Below are 20,794 nucleotides of genomic sequence, written 5' to 3' on the forward strand. Positions count from 1 at the left end.
TAGAAATAGCAAGAGTCCTACAGATTGTGATTCATTCATAAGCATACAGGAAAGGTGTATGGTAACCTTGCAGGTGATGGGTCTTATCCCTATCACCTGTAAAGCTAGGGAATGCACCCAATTAGTCATGCTTTGCACCTGTGGAGGTGAGTAGTTAATTGGCTCCAGGCTAGAAGGGGTGGGGCTAAGTCATAATAAATAGACTGAAGAGTTCAGCTGATGGAGAGAGAACAGAGAAAACAGGTCTCTCTGGCTGAAGAAAGCCCAGGGTTAGTGTACACAGACCAAAACAGTGGAGTTGTGACTGCAGGCCTAGCATAGGCTCTTGTAAGGGAAGCCCTGAGGTAGAGTCTGTAAGTAGAAAATAAGAGACTTCAGTAGCCCAAGAGGGCAGAAGAACTATTCAGTTTCATCTGGGCTTTTGCTTGGACTTGTTTATGATACCTTGGAAAGGGTCTGAACTTGGCTGGAGGCCTGAGGCACAGAAGACCTGGGGCCAGAGACAGAGAGCCGGTAGGAGATGCTGGAGGCAAAGATAGTGACAACATCCTGCACTGATGCAAAGGGGCACTCCAAGGGTGAGATCCCCATCCATTCCATTTCTGATGCCAGGCACTGTTATCACGCCCTCACATTTCAGTGATGTTAGAAGTCTATTTTGTTTTAAGTTCCCTTAATCAGCTGATAAGTCTCCTAAGCAGAAAGAGCTTGCTTTATGGATTGTACACATATAACCATATTTGTTTCTAAGCTCAGCACTGTGAAAGTGACAAATGTTTTTTGTAAACTTAAATTAGGATTTTAAATGGAACATTTTTATTGACAGGCAAATTATTTTACTATTCCAGCATGCATGCACTTTATTGTCCTCATAAGAAGAGCTGTTTTCTTGCCCCAAAGCTACTTCATGTCACAAACATACAACAATTATTGGTTATCATAAAGCTTTTTGATTCAAGACTGTAATATTCATACAGGGCTTGCTTACTTTTCCAATATTGGATGGAGTATGACTAAATGAAAGGGAAAAGGCTTGCGTCTCACTATTCAACATTTTAGGAAACCCACCAAGGTTCAGTTTATATGTAGCTAAAAATGTCACTGCTGTTTTAGCTGTTGCTTAAAATCTCCCAGGCAGAGTTGGTCAAATTATTCATTGTGGATGAATGAACAGATTAATTTACTGTTTTTCTATTTTCAAATCATTTGTGAACGGATCTAATTTAGACAAAGATGCTCATTATTCATAAGTAGTTGCCAAAAATTTCATGCAGACAAATGTCAGCTTAGAGTTTGGAAAGTGTTCTCTGACTCTGATTGCAATGGGTAATTGGTCACCTGCATCAGAGATATTGCTTTTGCTCTGTGACTGCCTGAAACTTTTAAAAGAGGAGAAGTGAATAATGCACAGTCTGGTTGGACTTCCCAGGGGAATAAACATTTGTGCCACTATGTGTGAAACTTTTTCAGTCTCAAATTAAACTATTGGTCAACTGAAGACTCTTCAGCTACAAATAAAATGGCCTCATCCATAAGAGTAGGGTTAATTCACCCACTTTATTTGTTAAAATATTTCAGTGTTGCTAAATCTCATGATTTTATTGTAAGTTTTGTGATTTTTGTGTGTGTGTATGTTTATCTTATAGCCCCAGCTCCTGGAGGCATGAGATTGTGAGAATCTCAGCTTTCATTTAAAAAATGTATAGTTCTACCCTTTGTGGTTGAAAAAGAAAGCTTGAAACTGTGTCTAAATGCACCCTAAAGGCTCAGAAGCCAAAAGGCAAAACCCATATCTGAAACTAAACTGATATTTGAAAATCACTTCTTTTATTATTCAACCAGTTCAGTTTTCAGGTAAAACTACCAAAGGATGAGAAGAAGGGCTTCATCTGATGTATCACACGATCTCCTAGCCACTTAATGTAACAGAAATGTGTTTATCTCAGCAGTGAGGATTGGGCTAAGATCAGATGCAAAATTAATAACCACAAGAAACTGAATAGTGACTTTTCCACTGATTCTTTGCAAGCACGACACGACCCAATAATTATTTGCTGTTGGGGAGGCAAACACTTGCGTGCTTGATGCAGAGCATTGTCTAATGTGTGCTCAGTAAAGGGTTGCTTCCTTCCATAAGGGTGAAGACATGTGTCATGCATTTCTGTGCTAGATAATAGTAAAGAGGAGTGTACACTGTGACAGAGGACAATGCACGGGGTTGCGGAGTAGCATGTGTACACCACCAATACGCTCAGGTGGAGTATGGGGCTCTCTTATTGGCTGAAAGCAAATTACACAAAATGGAGATCCTGTTAGTACCAGGTATCTGAAACATAAGTGGAGAATAAATGCATGAAATGTGTTAACAAATAAGGCAGACGGGAGAGAGGTTTCTCATAAATTACAGCCCCTATTCCATCTAATTTGCAGTGATTCATGAGCCTCCCTCTACCACTCAGCAAGCATGTGTCATGAGTACCACACTAGCATTGTCATGATGGACTGCACACGGCTGCCATATCTGAAATCCATATGCTACAAAAGTACAGATACAGTCACACTGCTGTCTCCTGAGGTTCATGAGAATTAATTACTCTAAAAACAAGATTTCCAGGCCAGTCCACCTAGGTATTGGCTGAGTTAAGTTGCCCTCTACCCAAACATCCATGGATGGTGAGGACCAGTGTAGTCTGTGCATTTCCAGGTGGCACAAGGGGTAGGCCCAATAAGTTGCTGGTCTTGTTTCCCAGGACCGCCACATTAGTCTGGTTGCATTACTCCTTCTTGTGAGTGAGCACCATCAACTCCTTCCTCATCTTTACTGTCATTGGCTGGGGGCTCGAATTCTATGAAGGGTATTCCACATCTCATGGCTATGTTACGTTGCATACATCACACTAGATGCACATGGTGATGTATTACCAGTCTGAGAAAGTGGCCTTAAATAAGGCCAGCGTAATCCTATGGTGATAAATGGGATCCATGTGAGACTGTGTCTCCCAGCACACTGCTTGACCACTTGTGTGTGCTCTCCCAAACTGCAGCACACACATGTGAACACATACACACTCTTTGTACATATTGTCACCACTCTGCCTAGCAGCAGCAGATTTTGGAACCATGAAGGTCAGTTTGCTGTTGGAGGAAAAATGAGTGACATGGAGTCTGGGTATTTTTTCTGCATAATATTATTATTAATATTAAAGTACCTCATTTTATTTACACTGAATACACCAGTTCTTGAGCAGAAATGATCACAAACAACCAGCAGGCAATCTCCTGTTTCCCCCTGGTTCCCAGGGATACCACAAGTACAATTCTGCCACAAGAACTGACACAAGTTAGAGAGATTAAGCCATTTAGCCATCATGCTGTCCCCTGCAAAATACTACTTTCCCTTTCCTCACCTCAGACTTCTGTCCACTAGCCAAAATCATTATCTTCTCCTCTCCCTAGGATCCCAAATCCAAAAATCAAATGAATGGCTTCTCCCTTCCCCTCCATAACTTCCTAAAAAACTTGGCTGATCCTAGATCCTTTTCCCCCATAAAAGCTTCTTTTTTGTCATTTAGGATAATTGACCTAAAAGACTTAGTTATTAGCCTTTTTTAACCTAGGATTTGAAAGTGAATCCTAGATGATAGTTTGTCTGAAGAACTGTTACCTTTGTAGTCTGCCTGGACACTCAGTATCATGTTGCTCCATAGTTTCCATTTCCATAATTCTTTGATTTTTGATGGTAGTCCTGAGGTCCTGGGAAATCACACAAACGCCTGACTTGGGCTAATGGTCTGATGTTATGCAGGCCTCTCTCTTTACCCTTCCCTTCCAGGAAAAAAATCAGACTCCTCTCCTTCCCCTCATAACATTCATTTCTTCTCTCCACCAAATCTCTTTCCTTCCATTGCAAATTCAACTCCCCTTCCCAACTCCTTTTGTTCTAAATGTGTTTCTTCTCCCCACAACCCCCACATGTGATAGAAACACCAAAGGGGGCCTATAGACTTTACCATAAATGGAGGATGGAGGCAGAGGGTCAGTTCTCTCCTTTGCTACAGATAGAAAGGCAGGATTGGCTGTCTAGGAGCTTGACTTGCTTCTGGATGGCAAGGTGCAGGGTTAGGACAGAGGCATCAAGTCTCCCTCGTATATAATTACTGTCAGTCCTGATTTGGCCAGGGCTCTGGCAGGGCTCTGAGAGGCCAGTAATGGGATTTAGCTAGAGGACAGATACTCTAGTTTCTACTAATAGTGAATTTTGAGGTTAGGATGGAAGAAGAGTTAATTGAGGAGGAACTGATTTTATGTATTGTGAGGTAAAGAAGACAGGAATAATTTGTGCATGTATTTGAATTTATTTCTCTGAAGTGGGGGACACGGGGGATGGTAAGGGAGCTCACAAGGGGGTGGGGATGCACAGAAGGACCCTGAGGACTTCCCCAATACCCAAGAGAGAGGAAAAATAAGGGGGAAGCCTGGAGGGAGGAATAGCAGGCTTTTGGGCTTTCCTACTGTAGGTAAGAAGAGACCCCTCTTAGGAGAAGGGTGGGTTTCATGGTTTCTGGTTGCTTAGCTGAACCCCCCACAACCTTCTGAGGCCTTGAAAATTGAGATATTCCTATTCAAATTACCTAACGTTCCTTTGGGTTACACACACAGCACCCCTTCTTGCCTCAGTTTCTTCTCAGAATTGTCCCAGGATTTTTTTTTAAATAGCAACTCTGCTCATGGTAGATGGTGCATTGGACCTGAGCAGGTGGGATGCATCCGAGGTCAGGGCACTGTCAGCTGAGCAGCTCCTTGCCTGGAGGAAGTCTCAGGAAGGGATGATGTTTCATTTACCTTCAACCAGCTGCTGAGTCACCTCACTGTTCCTCTGCCATTTGTTGGGGAGAGGGAGAGGAGCACTCAGTGCAGGAATACAGGATCTGTGATAGCAAAAAGTGGAACAGCCTTGCAACTGGATAAGAAAGCAACCCATTAGGCAAGTGGTTGCACAGCCAGCGTTCCAGTTTGGGCTGGCATGTGTATTATAAAATACATGATATACAATACTGCCACTAACAAAATCAGCTCTTTGGGGAATTTTCCAATTGTTACTAGTGCCATGACAAAGTTAATTACCATGGTGTTGTCAATGCGGACTGCTTTTTAATGATGCCCATTGCACACTAATTTACAACTTTACCAGTGATGCACACACAAAATACCATGTATGTGAAATATCATGTTTGCATTTCTTAATATTTTGTGATTAATGGTGCAACTGTAATGTAGTTTTTTGCATTTATTTTCCTAGATTCATTTTTAAAAGTATGTGGTAGAAAAGGTGGTGGGAGGTGATGAGGGTTGAAAGGCCTTGTGCTTAAAAAATGTTCGCATTTAAATTGTCCCAAATAAGCAATGAAATTCATAGCTCACCTCACTGAAATAAATAGGGTGAAAGGGAGGGCACAATGTTGCCACTGAAGTTGTTTGGCTGGTGACAATTTTCTTCAAGACTGAACTAGAAGAACGATGTCACAGGATTGCCAACCCCACTTGTTCAAAAATGAATTGGAAGATTTTTAAAAATAATAATTTTGGATTGATTTTATTTTCATTCTGGTTTTCGATTCTTTAGGATTCACGTTTGTCATGTTTTTCTCCACATGATTTTTTTTTAAATGAAAGTTGTTTTCATGTAATCACATGGTGCCAGGAGCTAGGGCTTTAAGAAAAACACAAAATATCTAGAAATTCATGATAAAATTGCATTACTGTTGCAGTGGTACCTGTTTCTCAATCTTAAAAATATCAGTTGTTGCTGACAACTCCTGTAGTCCTTATTATATTAGTAGATGTGATGTGTGTTTTGTAAAAGTAATGAGGCCTTCATAAGCTGAGCCATCATTACTGCTCACTGTTATTAAATCTTGTCTGAGAAGCTGAGATATCCCACTCGTGAGCTGGGTGAATTACTGGGTTTGTTGATACCAAACAGGGCCGGCTCCAGACCCCAGCGCGCCAAGCGCGCGCTTGGGGCGGCATTTTGCCGGGAGGGTGGCAGGCGGCTCCGGCGGACCTTCCACAGTCATGACTGCGGAGGGTCCGCTGGTCCCATGGCTCCAGTGGACCTCCCGCAGGCATGCCTGCGGATGCTCCACCGGAGCCGCGGGACCAGCGGACCCTCTGCAGGCACATCTGCAAGAGGTCCCCCGGAGCCGCGGGACCGGTGACCGCCAGCGTGCCCCCCGCGGCGTGCCGCCGTGCTTGGGGCGGCCAAATTCCTAGAGCCGCCCCTGATACCAAAGTGCATGTGACAGGATGAAGGAACATTACCTGGTCTCTCTTATACAGATGGGTTAATCCCAGCTCTGCTCCCCCATTTTCTTTATCCTTTGAGCAGGTGCTATTAGAAGGGCGATCAGAGTGGCTGCTTGGCAGACAGATGGTGTAACATGCCTTTGGGAAGGTCAGGCTCCTCACCTAGGTGTCCAAGTATTGAACTGAACTCAAAGCTGAAGCGTTTTCTTTTTCTTTCTGATTATATTAATTTATTTTACTTTCCTGTTAGAAAACTAACCCTTGAGAAAAAGACCTTGCTGACTCTATCTTTCTTTTTCTGCCGAGTCTTTCCACCATAATGTCAGGGTCTACTGGATGCATGCATAATATATAATGTATACAGAGACATATACACCAGAGCACCAATCTGAGGAGGTGTCTACACTATGAAATTAGGTCGATTTTATAGAAGTTGATCTTTAGAAAGCGATTTTATACAGTCGATTGTGTGTGTTCCCACTAAGCGCATCAAGTCAGCAGAGTGCGTCCTCAATACAATGGCTAGCATCGACCACGGAGCGGTGCACTGTGGGTAGCTATCCCATAATACCTGCAGTCTCTGCTGCCCATTGGAATTCTGGGTTAAGCTCTCAATGCCTGATGGAGCAAAAACATTGTCGTGGGTGGTTTTGGGTACATGTCGTCAGTCTCCCCTCCCTCAGTGAAAGCAATGGCAGACAATCATTTTGCACCTTTTTTCCTGGGTTACCATGCAGATGGCAAGGATGAAGCCCGCTCAACTCACCGCTGCTGTTGTGAGCATAGTAAAAACCTTGCGCATTATCCTGCAGTATGCGCAGAACCTGGCTAGGAGCCGCCAGCATGAGGACGATTATGAGGAGGACATGGACACAGATGTTCCTGAAAGCACGGGATATGGCAATTGGAACATCATGGCGGCAGTGGGGCAGGTTGATACAGTGGAAAACCAGTTCTGGGCCTGGCAAACAATCACAGACTGGTGGGACCGCATAGTGTTGCAGGTATGGGATGTTTCCCAGTGGCTGCGAAACTTTCGCATGTGTAAGGCCACTCTCCTGGAACTTTGTGAGTTGCTTTCCCTCATCCTGAAGTGCAGGAATACCAAAATGAGAGCTGCCCTGACAGTTGAGAAGCGAGTGGCTATAGCTCTGTGGAAGTTTGCAACGCCTGACTGCTATTGGTCAGTCAGGAATCAATTTGGAGTGGGGAAATCTACTGTGGGGGCTGCTGTGATCCAAGTAGCCAAGGCAATCACTAATCTTCTGCTAGCAAGGGTAGTGACTCTGGGAAATATGCAGGTCATAGTGGATGGCTTTTCTGCAATGGGGTTCCATAACTGTCATGGGGCAATAGATGGAATGCATATCCCCATCTTGGCACCGGACCACCTTGCCAACCAGTACGTAAACCGCAAGGGGTACTTCTCAATGGTGCTGAAAGCACTGGTGGATCACAAGGGATGTTTCACCGACATCAACGTGGGATGGCTGGGAAAGGTGCATGATGCTAGCATCTTTAGGAACTCCTGGCTGTTTGAACAGCTGCAAGAAGGGACTTACTTCCCAGACCAGAAAACTACTGTTGGGGATGTTGAAATGCCAATAGTTATCCTTGGGGAACCAGCCTACCCCTTAATGCCATGGCTCATGAAGCCTGGACATAATTTGGTGGCGGGGGGTCCTTCTGCTCCGGAACCCGCCGTCGAAGTGCCCCGAAGACCTGCAGCGGGGGCCCCCAGCCACCAAATTACCGCCAAAGACCCGGCACTTCGGCAGTGGGTCCCGCTTCGGCGGTAATTCGGCGGCGGGGGGGGTCCTTCCACCCCGGGGTGGAAGGACCCCCTGCTGCTGAAGACCCAGAGCGGAAGAAGCTCCGGGGGCCCGGGCCCCGCGAGAGTTTTCCAGGCCCCCTGCAGGGAGTGAAGGACCCTGCTCCAGGGCCCCGAAAAACTCTCGTGGGGGCCCCTGCGGGGCCCGGGGCCTGTGGCAAATTGCCCCACTTGCCTCTCCCCTCTGGGCGGCCCTGGTTTCAAACTGCAGCGCCCTCCTTTCCCATAGCAAGCAATGCCGGTTGGGTTTGCCATTTGAAAGGAGGGGCTGTGGTTTTCGCGTGGCTATTCTCTGGGATGATCCCTTCACCCCTCCCTCCACCGTGTGGCTATTCTCAGAGGTGATCCCTTTTAGCCAAGCGCAAACAGCCCAGCATGAACAAGGTCCTTTTACTGTTCCCTTATAAAAATTCTCCTATTTCAACCAGGTGACCATGAATGATATCACTCTCCTGAGGCTAACACAGGCCTGGTCTACACTAGGACTTTAATTCGAATTTAGCAGCGTTAATTCAAATTAACCGTGCACCCGTCCACACCACGAAGCTATTTAATTTGACATAGAGGGCTCTTTAGTTCGACTTCTGTACTCCTCCCCGACGAGGGGAGTAGCGCTAAATTCGACATGGCTATGTCCAATTAGGCTAGGTGTGGATGCAAATCGACCTTAGTAGCTCCGGGAGCTATCCCACAGTGCACCACTCTGTTGACGCTCTGGACAGCAGTCCAAGCTTGGATGCTCTGACCAGCCACACAGGAAATGCCCCGGGAAAATTTGAATTCCTTTTCCTGTCTGGCCAGTTTGAATCTCATTTCCTGTGTGGACATCGTGGCGAGCTCAGCAGCACTGGCAACGATGCAGAGCTCTCCAGCAGAGGAGTCCAGGGAATCTCAGAGTAGAAAGAGGGCCCCAGCATGGACTGACCAGGAAGTCTTGGATCTCATTGCTGTGTGGGGCGATGAGTCTGTGCTTTCGGAGCTGCGCTCCAACAAATGGAATGCAAAGACCTACGAGAAGGTCTCCAAAGCCATGGCACTCAGAGGATACAGCCGGGATGCAACGCAGTGCCGCGTGAAAGTCAAGGAGCTGAGACAAGGCTACCAAAAAATCAAAGCGGCAAACGGACGCTCCGGAGCCCAGCCCCAGACATGCCGGTTCTACGAGGCACTGCATGCCATTCTCGGTGGGTCTGCCACCACTGCCCCACCAGTGTCCGTGGACTCTGACGATGGGATAGTGTCGACGGCCAGTTCCTTGGCGATGTTCGCAGACGGGGAAGTTGAGGAAGGAGATGAGGAGGGGGGGCAGTCGACAGCACTTACAACGCTGATTTTCCAGACAGCCAGGATCTCTTCATCACCCTCACTGAGATCCCCTACCAACCCTCCCCAGCCGTTACCCCGGACCCTGAATCAGGGGAAGGATCAGTCTGTAAGTGCTTTAAACATGTTAACATTTATTTTTAATGGAGCAGGAAAAGTTACTAGTTGAAAAGAAGATCAATATATATGGGGATAGAACAGAAATCCTCTTGGGAGATCTCCGAGAAGTTCTCCTGGAGGTAATCGAAAAGCCTCTGCATGAGGTTCCTGGGGAGAGCTGCCTTATTGGGTGCTCCGAAGTAGCACACTTTTCCGCGCCAGGCTTTCATCTGGTACTCCGGGACCATTGCCTCAACGAGCCTGGCAGCATAGGCCCCTGGTTTGTGCTCGCTTTCACGCAGCATGCGCTCTCTATCTCTTTCTGTGACCCTCCTCAGGGTGATCTCGCTCGGAGACTCCTGCATTTAATTAGAGTAATTTGTTTACTATTAGTATTGGGAGTGCTTCACTGTTCCTTTGCATAACAAGAAGCGTCACTTTACAGCCACATGGTGGAGGCTGCAGAGTGGCAGCATACAGGGATCTTTCCCAGGGAACAGACGTGAGGGGGTGGAACAGGAGCAGAGTTTATGCTTTCAGGATTGCCTGCAGCAAGAGGACAGTGGTATACATTCACTTTTAAGCAGCCAAAAGTCTTTGGCTTACCATGCCTGGCTGCTCCATGGATTCTGCTGTCCTGCCCCACTTGTCTGATCTGCAGTGCAATCCCCCAGGCAATGAAAGCGAATTCCGAAAATTCGAACTTTCCCTGAGTGAGTGCGCATGAGATAGGTGCTGTGCATGGTCTTGTTCACAGAGACTGACTAGAGTATGTTTCTTCTTTGCAAAAATGTGTCTTTGTAAGGAATTCACTCCCTTTTTCCCATCACACAGCTGCAACTGTATCCCGACCTGCTCCAGCATGCCCCTCACAGAGGCTGGCGCAGATTAGGTGGCGCAAGAAAAAGACACGGGACGAGATGTTCACTGAACTTATGGGCTGCTCCCGAGCCGAGGCGGCCCAGCAGAGCCAGTGGAGGGAGAACCTCTCTCAGCAGCAGCGCTCACACAGCGAACGGAAGGACAGATGACGTCTGGAGGACCAGCAGGCGACTCAAACGCTGCTTGGGCTAATGAGGGAGCAAACGGACACACTCAGGCACCTTGTGGATGTTCTGCAGGACCGCAGGCAGGAGGACAGAGCCCCCCTGCACTGTATCTGCAACTGCCCTCCCCCGCCACAAAGTCCAATATCCCCCTCACCCAAAATAACAAGAAGGAGGTGCACCAGGGGCCGTGAAAACTGTCACTCCACCCCAGCAGAGTGCTCAAGTACCAAAAAGCTCTCATTCGCTAAATTCTGAGAAGTCCTTCCCTTTCTGGGTCACCCAAGCCCAAATCCCAGTTTCATCCCCTAACTGTGTAGTTGATTATTAAAAATAGTTTGCTGTTCATTACTGTTTCTGTCATGTTTCTTTACAGAAGACTTTGTGTGAAGGGAGGGGAGGGGTTTGGTAATTGCATAGGACAGTCACCATTACCAGGGTACAGACACGGGGGCAGGATCTACAGCAGGTCACACACACACAGTGCAGTCACTAGGCACCCTGGTTAGTCTGGGAGGTGTTTTTCATGTTCTGTGCATAGGTGGCAGGTGCCCTGCTCCAGCTATATTTGGAGCTGGGTCTCTCCCCTGGCCCTGCCTGGATTGGGCCCTGGCCCCCACGGGTCTCCCCCCGCCCCGCTGCGCTGCGTCCCTGCCTGACAGTAGAGCAGCTCCCCGCAGAAATGCTGTCTGCTGCCCCAGGGTCCTAGCGCCTGCCATCCACAAATGGCAAGGCAGGCTGCCCTTACCCTGCCCTTCCACCATAGCCCTGAGCCTCTCCAATGCCCCAAACCCTCAGCCCCAGCCAGAGCCCTCATCCCCCTACACCTCCTCCCCCTTCCCACACACCCCTCACACCTTCCTACGCCCCCACCCCCAGCCCAGAGCCTGCACCCCTCACCCCTTCCTGCACACCCACCTGTAACCATCCTCCCCCCAGTCCTCCCCCGCCACAAGGCCACAGAGCCACCGCACACAGAGTCCTGAAAAGGAGGGATGGCAGGCTTAGTTGAAACAACCAGTCCGGCACTGCAGACCGCTCTAGGAGCAGGAGTCTGTCATTCCTCGAGTGTAGAAGCGGTCTGTACATCACTGCACACCCTACCCACCACAGTCTGCGTCCCTGTTTCAACCCTTTAACGCGAATTCATTAGTAAAGAAAACATTGTTAATTAACAATGTTCCATTAACTTTATTTTTAAACGTGTGTTGGAAGGGGGGAAACGTGGTGAACGGGGTATGTAACCGCAAAAGAAAGTCGACAGTAACTGAAACAGGGGCAGGTTCAGTTTCTCTGTAAAGAAACTGAACAGTCACAGGTTACCCTGTAACCTGAGGAATCTATCTTTCAAAGCCTCTTGGATGCACAGCGCTTCCCGCTGGGCTCTTCTAATTGCACGGGTGTCTGGCTGAGCATAATCAGCAGCCAGGCGATTTGCCTCAGCCTCCCACCCCGCCATAAAGGTCTCCCCCTTGCTCTCACAGAGATTGTGGAGCACACAGCAAGCAGCAATAACAATGGGGATATTGGTTTCGCTGAGATCCGAGCGAGTCAGTAAGCTCCTCCATCTCCCCTTGAGACGTCCGAAAGCACACTCCACCACCATTCTGCACTTGCTCAGCCAGTAGTTGAAGAGTTCCTTGTCACTGTCCAAGGCGCCTGTATAGGGCTTCATGAGCCAGGGCATTAGCGGGTAGGCTGGGTCCCCGAGGATCACTGTAGGCATCTGCACATCCCCAACAGTTATTTTGTGGTCTGGGAAGAAACTACCTTCCTGCAGGCGTCTAAACAGACCAGAGTTCCTGAACACACGCGCGTCATGAACCTTGCCCGGCCACCCGACGTTGATGTTGGTAAAGTGTCCCCTATGGTCCACCAGTGCTTGCAGCACCATTGAAAAGTAGTCCTTTCGGTTAATATACTGGCTGGCCTGGTGGGCCGGTCCCAGGATAGGGATGTGAGTTCCATCTATAGCCCCACCGCAGTTTGGGAATCCCATCGCGGTGAAGCCATCTATGATGACCTGGACGTTTCCCAGGGTCACTACCTTTGAGAGCAGAAGCTCAACGATTGCGTGGGCTACTTGCATCACAGCAAGCCCCACGGTAGATTTGCCCACACCAAAGTGGTTCGCTACTGACTGGTAGCTGTCTGACGTGGCAAGTTTCCAGAGGGCTATGGCCACTCGCTTCTGCACAGTCAGGGCTGCTCACATCCGGGTGTCCTTGCGCTTCAGGGCAGGGGACAGCAAGTCACACAGTTCAAGGAAAGTGCCCTTACGCATGCGGAAGTTTCGCAGCCACTGTGATTCATCCCAGACCTGCAGCACTATGCGGTCCCACCAGTCCGTGCTTGTTTCCCGGGCCCAGAATCGCCGTTCCATAGCATGAACACGACCCATTGCCACCATGATGTCCACAGCGCGGGGTCCCGTGCTTTCTGAGCGGTCTGTGCCACTCTGTGACTTCATGTCCTCACCGCGCTGCCGTTGCCTCCTCGCCCGATTTCTCAGCATCTGACTGTTGAAGAGGTGTACAATAAGGTGCAAGGAGTTGACAACGGCCATAAGTGCAGCGATGATTGCAGCGGGCTCCATGATCACAGTGGAGTGCTGTGGCATCCGCGCTGTCACTAACAGGAAAAGTGCGCGAACTGATTTCCCGCCGGCGGGAGTGACGGTTGAATGCTGACAGTTACCCAAGACCACCCTCGACACAGTTTTCCCCCCAGCATGCATTGGGGGGAAATCCCAGAATTCCAATGGGCAGCGGGGAGTGCGGGAACTGTGGGATAGCTTCCCACAGTGCACCGCTTCCAATTTCGACGCTTGCCCCGTTAGTGTGGACTCACAAAGTCGAATTAGTGTCCTTAGTGTGGACACACAAATTCGACTTTGTAAGGTCGATTCTACAAATTCGAATTAACTTATATCGAACTAATCTGGTAGTGTAGACATACCCACAGAAAGAAATAGACGGAATGTTGCTTGAATGCAACCAAAACCCAGGACCATTTGCTGCCATGCTTTGTGCTGCAATGATTCCAGACTACTTGCTACTGGCTTTGCGTGGTAAAGTGTCCTACCGTGGAGGACGAAATAAGGCAGCCCTCCCCAGAAACCTTCTGCAAAGGCTTTCAGAGTACATCCAGGAGAGCTTCATGGAGATGTCCCTGGAGGATTCCCGCTCCATCCCCAGACACATTAACAGACTTTTCCAGTAGCTGTACTGGCCGCAAATGCATCCCAAGTCTTCAGGGCAAATCAAACATTAAACACAATTGCTTTTAAACCCTGTAGTGTAGTTACAAATGTGCACTCACCAGAGGTGCCTTCTCCGGCTTCAGGATCCGGGAACCCGCCATGGAAGATGTGATGAACAGGGGTGATGAAAAGGTCCTGGCTGCCAGGGAGAATGGATTCTCCTCTTCCTCATCTGCAAAATCCTCCTTCCTGTTGCATGAGACTCCCCCCTTGCAGTTGTCCATGGACAGTGGTGGGGTAGTGGTAGGGTCTCCCCCAGAATGCCATGCAGCTGATCATAGAAACGGCATGTATGGGGGTCTGACCCGGAGTGACCATTTGCCACCTTTGTCTTTTGGTAGGCTTGCCTGAGCTCCTTAACTTTCACGTGGCGCTGCTGTGTGTGTCCCTGTTGTAGCCTCTGTCCATCATGCCCTGTGCGATTTTGGCATATATATTAGCATTTCTTCTTTTTGATCGGAGTTTGGCCTGCATAAATTCTTCTCCCCATGCAGCAATCTGATCCAGTGTCTCCCGTTTGGTCCATGCTGGAGCTCGTTTGTGATTCTGGGACTGCATGGTCACCTATGCTGCTGACCAAACAGGAAATGAAATTCAAAATTTCCCGGGGCTTTTCCTGTGTACCTGGCTAGTGCATCGGAGTTGCAAGTGATGTCCAGAGTGGTCACATTGGAGCACTCTGGGCTAGCTCCCGGAGGCCAATATCTTCGAACTGCATCTGCACTACCCGAAATTTGACCCAGTAAGGTCGATTTTTATTGCTACTCCCCTTGCCAGGGAGGAGTACAGCAGTTGATTTTAAGAGCCCTTTAGGTCAATGGAACGGGGTTGGTTGTGTAGCATGACAGCTTACATGACCATGTCAACAAGACATATTCCTATTGGATTGTTTACATGTTATTATAGCGAAGAAACACTTGGAGCATTTTACTTTCTTTGTAACATGGTGGGTAATTAAAATATCTTGCATTGCAGTTTTCCTTTTAAAGTGGTTCTCGGCATCCCGACCAGCCTCTCATGAAGATTTCCAACAGGTAGGTACCAGGAGATGAGGAATGAGGGATAAAAATGCTTTTTATATATTGCGTAGGTGCCTCATGATAACTTATTATCTGGAAAGTTAACTTCTACTTCTCTTTGTTTTGTTTACATGCATCTGAAATCACTTAGTACAAATTTTCTTAACTTTGATGGAGAGAATGGATCATTTTGATGTCCTACCTAACCATACCAGGACCACAAATAGATTTATTCCTCTGTGACTTACTGCCACCATTCTAATTCCTGAAGCAGAGTTCAGTTTACAATAAATTTTAACTTTATGGCCCTTCATTTTGTGTTCAGGGAACCATATACATGCAGGTCTGTAGACAATCAATAATATCTGTGCTGACTTTTGCCAATCTTTTGACTGTGCAAGGTGAATTAAAATGTCATCTGGGCCCCGAGTTGGAAGCATCAAATTCATTTCAGTGTTTAGATTCTTTTGTAAATATGTATGTTGTATATCAAACTAGTGTAACAATCTTAGATAGAAATCAACATTTGAACTTGTCTTGGAGCTTGAATTGTCATGTGTGAATAGTAGTGTCCCAGAATTTTAAAGGTTAAATAACTATGCAAAACCCGGTTTGGCAAAAATATTACCCCTTCTTCTGCATACACATCTGGCTAGATCTTTAAAACGTAAAGTCTTCCACTTGTGTGCTGGAATATTGAAGTCAACTACCTGAGCTGTTTTAAAGAAGCATACTGGACCTTTTCTGAAGTGACTGTATGAGACTTACAGATATGAACATAAAAAATAATTAGCAAGATATGAAGTGGATTCCAGTAAATGGTTGTTCTATTAGAATTGTTATGAGGAAATGTTTACACAGATGTCGTAAGTGAGACTTTAAAAAAAAAAAAAACCACCCCAAAAAAAGCCAACCTTACGTAGCTGACAGCCCGACAACTTTGCATATGTGTGTTAACAGGAGAATGTGCTGTGTTTAGAATGAATGGAGAAGCGGGCCTAAATGACTTTCAGATTAGCTGGAACAGATGGAAGGGTCACAGTTGAACAACTTTACACAGCAATATAAAGGCAATGTTCAAGTGGAGTTCATTGCCTCTGACAGATACTGTCAATCAAACAGGGTACTCTCAGTTAACCAGCAGCCTGTCTTTTTAAAGATTAAATTAAAAAAAAATGCATTGTGAGGCAATGACTGGAGTTTATCTGGTCTGTGTCAGGCATAAATTCCACCCCAAGTGACTAGCGTTTTCAAATGAAACACAATAGATTGTGGACATTTTGAAGACAACTGAGATATAGCCAGCACGGGGTGCTAGTGCTAATATATCATTTTTGCAAATGTGTAATCCAAATCAGGTCTTCTAAGGGCATGCATCAGGTCTCAATAGCTAGGTACCCTTATTCATATGCTGTATGTTGTGCTTTTATACAGTCTCCTGTTATTGAAAATGGAAACAATAGTCACAGCTATGGTAGGCAAGCTGAATTATTTGTTTCAAACAAGGAAAAAAGGGTATTTGGACTTGAATTTGATATTGTGATTTTTAACATATCCACAGATATACTTATGGATATCCCTTAAAAATTGTGGTATTAGGAACAAGGGAGTGCTTTTAGTATAGACTGGATAGTCTGTTGCCTGTGGTACCACCATGTTTCAGAGGTCACCATTCCTGAGTGAAGAGACATTGTAGGGAGGAACTGTTCAGTCACAATACTTACACATTCCAGGTGTCCACCTCCAGCATCTGGACTGCAGAGAACGTCTGGCTGACAAGAACACTAATTCCCAACCTTAGCAAGAGGCAGGAGAGAGGGATGAGGTTAATGAATACGCTAGCAGTTGGAAAAGTGAAAAGGGAGGATGGATTCACTTTGTTGACTCGGAAAGAGGACACCTGAAAAAAAATATTTTCTTAGTGTAAGTATGTCCCCCCTCCACTCCAACACACACTTCACTAGTGGTCACTGTTTCCAAATCCCTGGAGCCTAAGCCAGGAGTGGAGCTGTCACTGGTGCAGTGTGATAGTATGTTCTCTTTGCAACTCTCTCCATCTTGATCCTACAGGGAGGGCTGTGGGAGAGGGGAGGAAACATCAGTGGGAGAGGGGAGGCAACATCCAGGAGAACAGAATCTAGTGGCTGGAGGTACAAATTATACAACAGAAATACGTTGGTGACAAAGCCCCTTCTGTTCTCTTGCCTCGGCTCTCTTGGTATAATTCAAACGGTCCCTGCTTGAGTTCAGGTTCCAAGAGCTTGATGAGACCAGACTTACCACTTGTACCATCTTCAGTTGCTGTGGCTTTAAAAGTCCATAAAAATATGAGGTGATGAGAGGTAGCGCTGTCCTCAGCTGACCTACTCAGTGACAAGACTGGCTCACTAAAGCCCTTTTAAATACACAACTGTAGACCTTATTGATCCTCATACAAATGAGCTCGGCTGTCTTTGCTGACCACTGCATCTTATTCAACAGGCAGGTTAATGCCAAATCCATGGCAGTGTGGTATATAGCAAGGCCTGAATGTTATTCCTTGTTGCCGTTATCATAACACCTTTCCTTCAGTCTAAGCAGCAGCTAGAAAAGTGAAAGCCTGGAGTGATTCCCAACCATGGTCACTCATACAGGAAAAGACTCAATGTCCAAATCTACAAATTTTATTAATATATATATAGAATTTAAATAAGAGCTCTAGTCTGCTAACTTGTCTTCCACTGAATCCTTAGGCACTAGCCACAGCGGAAAATGACAGATTAGATGAAACAGTGGCTTGATCCATTACATCCAATCTCACGTGCACTAGTGTTGCTTCATCATGGCTCTGTCTGAATGAAGGGTGAGCTCCAGCAGCAGTGCTGAGCCCTCATTTCCATTGAGTAATGTGCTTGCTCTCTACTGGCTGGGGTGGATTTCTTTTTGGTAGCTCATAGTACTTGTAATTTGCCACCATCCACTTGAGGTTGTCCAGGCTACCTTTTAGAGCTGACCATAGTTGTGCCACAGCCCAGAAAGAGACTGGAAATGGGCATTTGGTGCCTCAGACAGTGGCTACAAATGGACCATTCCCATTGACTCAAATACCCACCCATCTCTAATGTAAACCATTGCTTATATGTTCATATGGGCCTACCGATTAAATCCTGGGCCCATTTTAGTCAGTGGGAATTTTGCCAGTGACTTTAGTAGATCCAGGGTTTCATCCTACGACTCTGAGAATCTAGAAGAATTCCATGAGTTAATTAATCAATCATTCATGCCTGATTCTCCTCTGATTTAGGCTGGTGAACTCCATCGACTTGAATGGAATTACTCCTGATTTACTCTGGAGTGGAGAATCAATCCCTTCATGGCTTTTCAGATTGTAAGCAGCCTGTTCAAATGAGGGGCCAACAATTAGCTGCTAGAGATTATAAGGATTTAACAAAATGTTTAAAATGATTTCTAAATTGAAAAACATGATTTTCATGCCAGGGGAACATTTAACAATAGGAAGAATTAAATTAACCCATCCTCCCTCTTAGTCTGCATTCCAAGAATGAGACCTGCCTTATTAAGCAGGCTTTGAAAACAAACAAACATCCAAACAAAGAAAATCACTGAGATAAAGCAAGGAACCCATTTTCCATTTAGATTCTGTGACACAGCATGAAAGCAAACTGGTTATGGATTAATAAATGCTCCACAGATACTTCATCTACAAGCCTTGTGTCAACTGCAAATAAAACCAGTCATGTCATGCATCCCTTTAGAAGTTCGTTAATGGACCACAGACAGCACTGCTTTTTTAAAATATAATGGTGACAATTGGGGGGTATATTTTGAACAGATGCTTAACAAATCAACTTGTCTGATAAAAGTGTTGAACTTCACACATGTTTTTTGTGGCTGCTAGTAAAACAGCTACTGTTTTTCTGCAAAGTAAATATTGGCATGGGCTGGAGGGAAAGCATGAACAGGTAAGTTGATATTTGCTGAGGATTTTTATATTCAGTCTTTCTTCACGGCCTATGTTTTCCATCCTTTTCTTTTGTCTCCTTTGGGTTAGTGCCTGTAGGAACACCAGTACTGTCTGAGCTGCAATGTTAATGCAAGTTGCCTTGCATAATGCTGACCATTGTCTAGCAAGTTGCCACACCAGCTCAACAGATCAAGGAGATGCATGCAATGGATCAGGAACACACACAGAGGTTTTCTCCTCACCTAAGAGGATAACAGCTATGGAGAGCAAGTACAGTATGTTCATCGCTAGTGGCTGAGAATTGTAGAACGTTGCTCTATATTCAGATTTTGATAGACTCAAACTTCCTGGCTCAAGGGACGGATGTTGACTGAACGCTGCAATTTAGCAGCTACATGCTGGTGATCCAAATAAACTACTAATACACTTTGAAGCCAAAGAAGAGAGTGACTTGCTACATGACCTTAACGTTTGTGTCCTGATTAATTAATGCTGGCAAATCACTTTGAGATAGCAAAATGAAAGATGGCATAGAAAGTTAAATAATCTTATCTTTCTTAATTTTTTAAATTAAGTGAGATCTGGCATGTCGAAAAGAAGAAAGTAAATGGGGAGCGTTGACAGAGGCTGCGGGCTTGATGTAAGTTACACTAGTGGTTTGTTAATAGAGTCAGCGTGGTCTAGAGGTCAAGACTCTAGACTGGGTTCTATTCCCACGTTTGCTACTAATCTACTGGGTGACCTTGGACAAGTCACTTTATCTTTGGTTTCCTTCCCATCTTATGTCTTGTCTATTTTGATTCTAAATTATTTGGGGGCAGGGACTGTCTCTGACTATATGTTTGTGCAGCACTTAGCACAATGGGGTCAAATCTTGGTTGCAGCCCCTAATGCTGCTGTAATACAAATAAATAATCATGAGATTTGCACCACTGTATGAGGTGAGAATCTGGGCCAGAACTGTACAGTGTGTGAAACTGGCAAACATGACCGGTGAATAGACACAAAGATTTTCTCATAGATGTAAAATGGAAATCTGTAAATTGTAGGGGGTTGGATTTGTCAGATAAAGACCTGTTTAGATTTGATTGCTTTTCAAGTCACATAGCCTAGTCCTAGTCCTATTGGAAGCAATGTCAAAACTACCATTGTCTTCAAATGGAATAGCTCAGTCTCTTATTCCGCTGAGCCCCTCCACTGAATCAAGTGAGTGAAGGATTACACATGCAATCATACACACCTCACCATAAATAGGGATTACAGTCAAACCCCACACAAGTAACTAGCATAATGCATGTCTGAATGCATGATGTAATGTGTCAGTGAGGGGCTGTGTGACCCTAGGTTCCATTTCTTGGGCTAGCGAGAACTTTTGTGTGGATGCATGCAGAGCGAGTAGGCAAAGCATCAGATTGCTATAGGTACTGGAAACTTCCTGCAAAGTACTGAGAATCCAACTCCCAGCGAACTCATTCTCATGACTCTAATAGTATTTGACTGATGCTTTAGGGCTAGCACTTCAGGGGAGATTTCCCACACAACTTGGCCTTCAGTTATTGTTTTGATTTAGCCTTAAAATCCCCTAAGAGTGCCCCCAATATAGGTGCATTTCCGTGACCACGTTGAACCATTGTGCTGGGATATTATTGCTAGAAGTGCTGACTCAGAGTTGTTTCATAGTCTGTGTAGGCACAATACTATTAATACTGATCAGCTACTCTTAAAATTAATTTGTTGAGTACCAGAAGAGCCATGAGAACTATGCAGGACACAAGGGAAGAGATCGTGCCTCTCCCAAGTTGTTTATAAAGTATGGGCCTGATCCCTGAGGATGCTGAACACCATCTGAGAGATGCTGAGAGCCCGCAATTTCCATTGGCTTCAGTCACCAGCTCAGCATTGTGCAGGACTGAGCTCTAAGTAAACCGGCAGTACAAATCAGGC

The 20,794-nt window shown here is 46.0% G+C and overlaps 1 protein-coding gene across 1 annotated transcript in view; it reads left to right on the forward strand.

Annotated features, from left to right (window-relative positions):
* Positions 1-530: 530 nt before the first annotated feature.
* Positions 531-20,794, forward strand: part of HTATIP2 (HIV-1 Tat interactive protein 2) — a 96,996-nt gene continuing 76,732 nt past the window's right edge. Inside the window, exon 1 of the mRNA XM_039533550.1 lies at positions 531-578. The gene's annotated coding sequence lies outside the window, so the exon portion shown is untranslated. The remainder of the gene's footprint in view (positions 579-20,794) is intronic.

The sequence above is a fragment of the Mauremys reevesii genome, linkage group 4 (assembly GCF_016161935.1).
Source record: "Mauremys reevesii isolate NIE-2019 linkage group 4, ASM1616193v1, whole genome shotgun sequence".
Lineage (NCBI taxonomy): Eukaryota > Metazoa > Chordata > Testudines > Geoemydidae > Mauremys > Mauremys reevesii.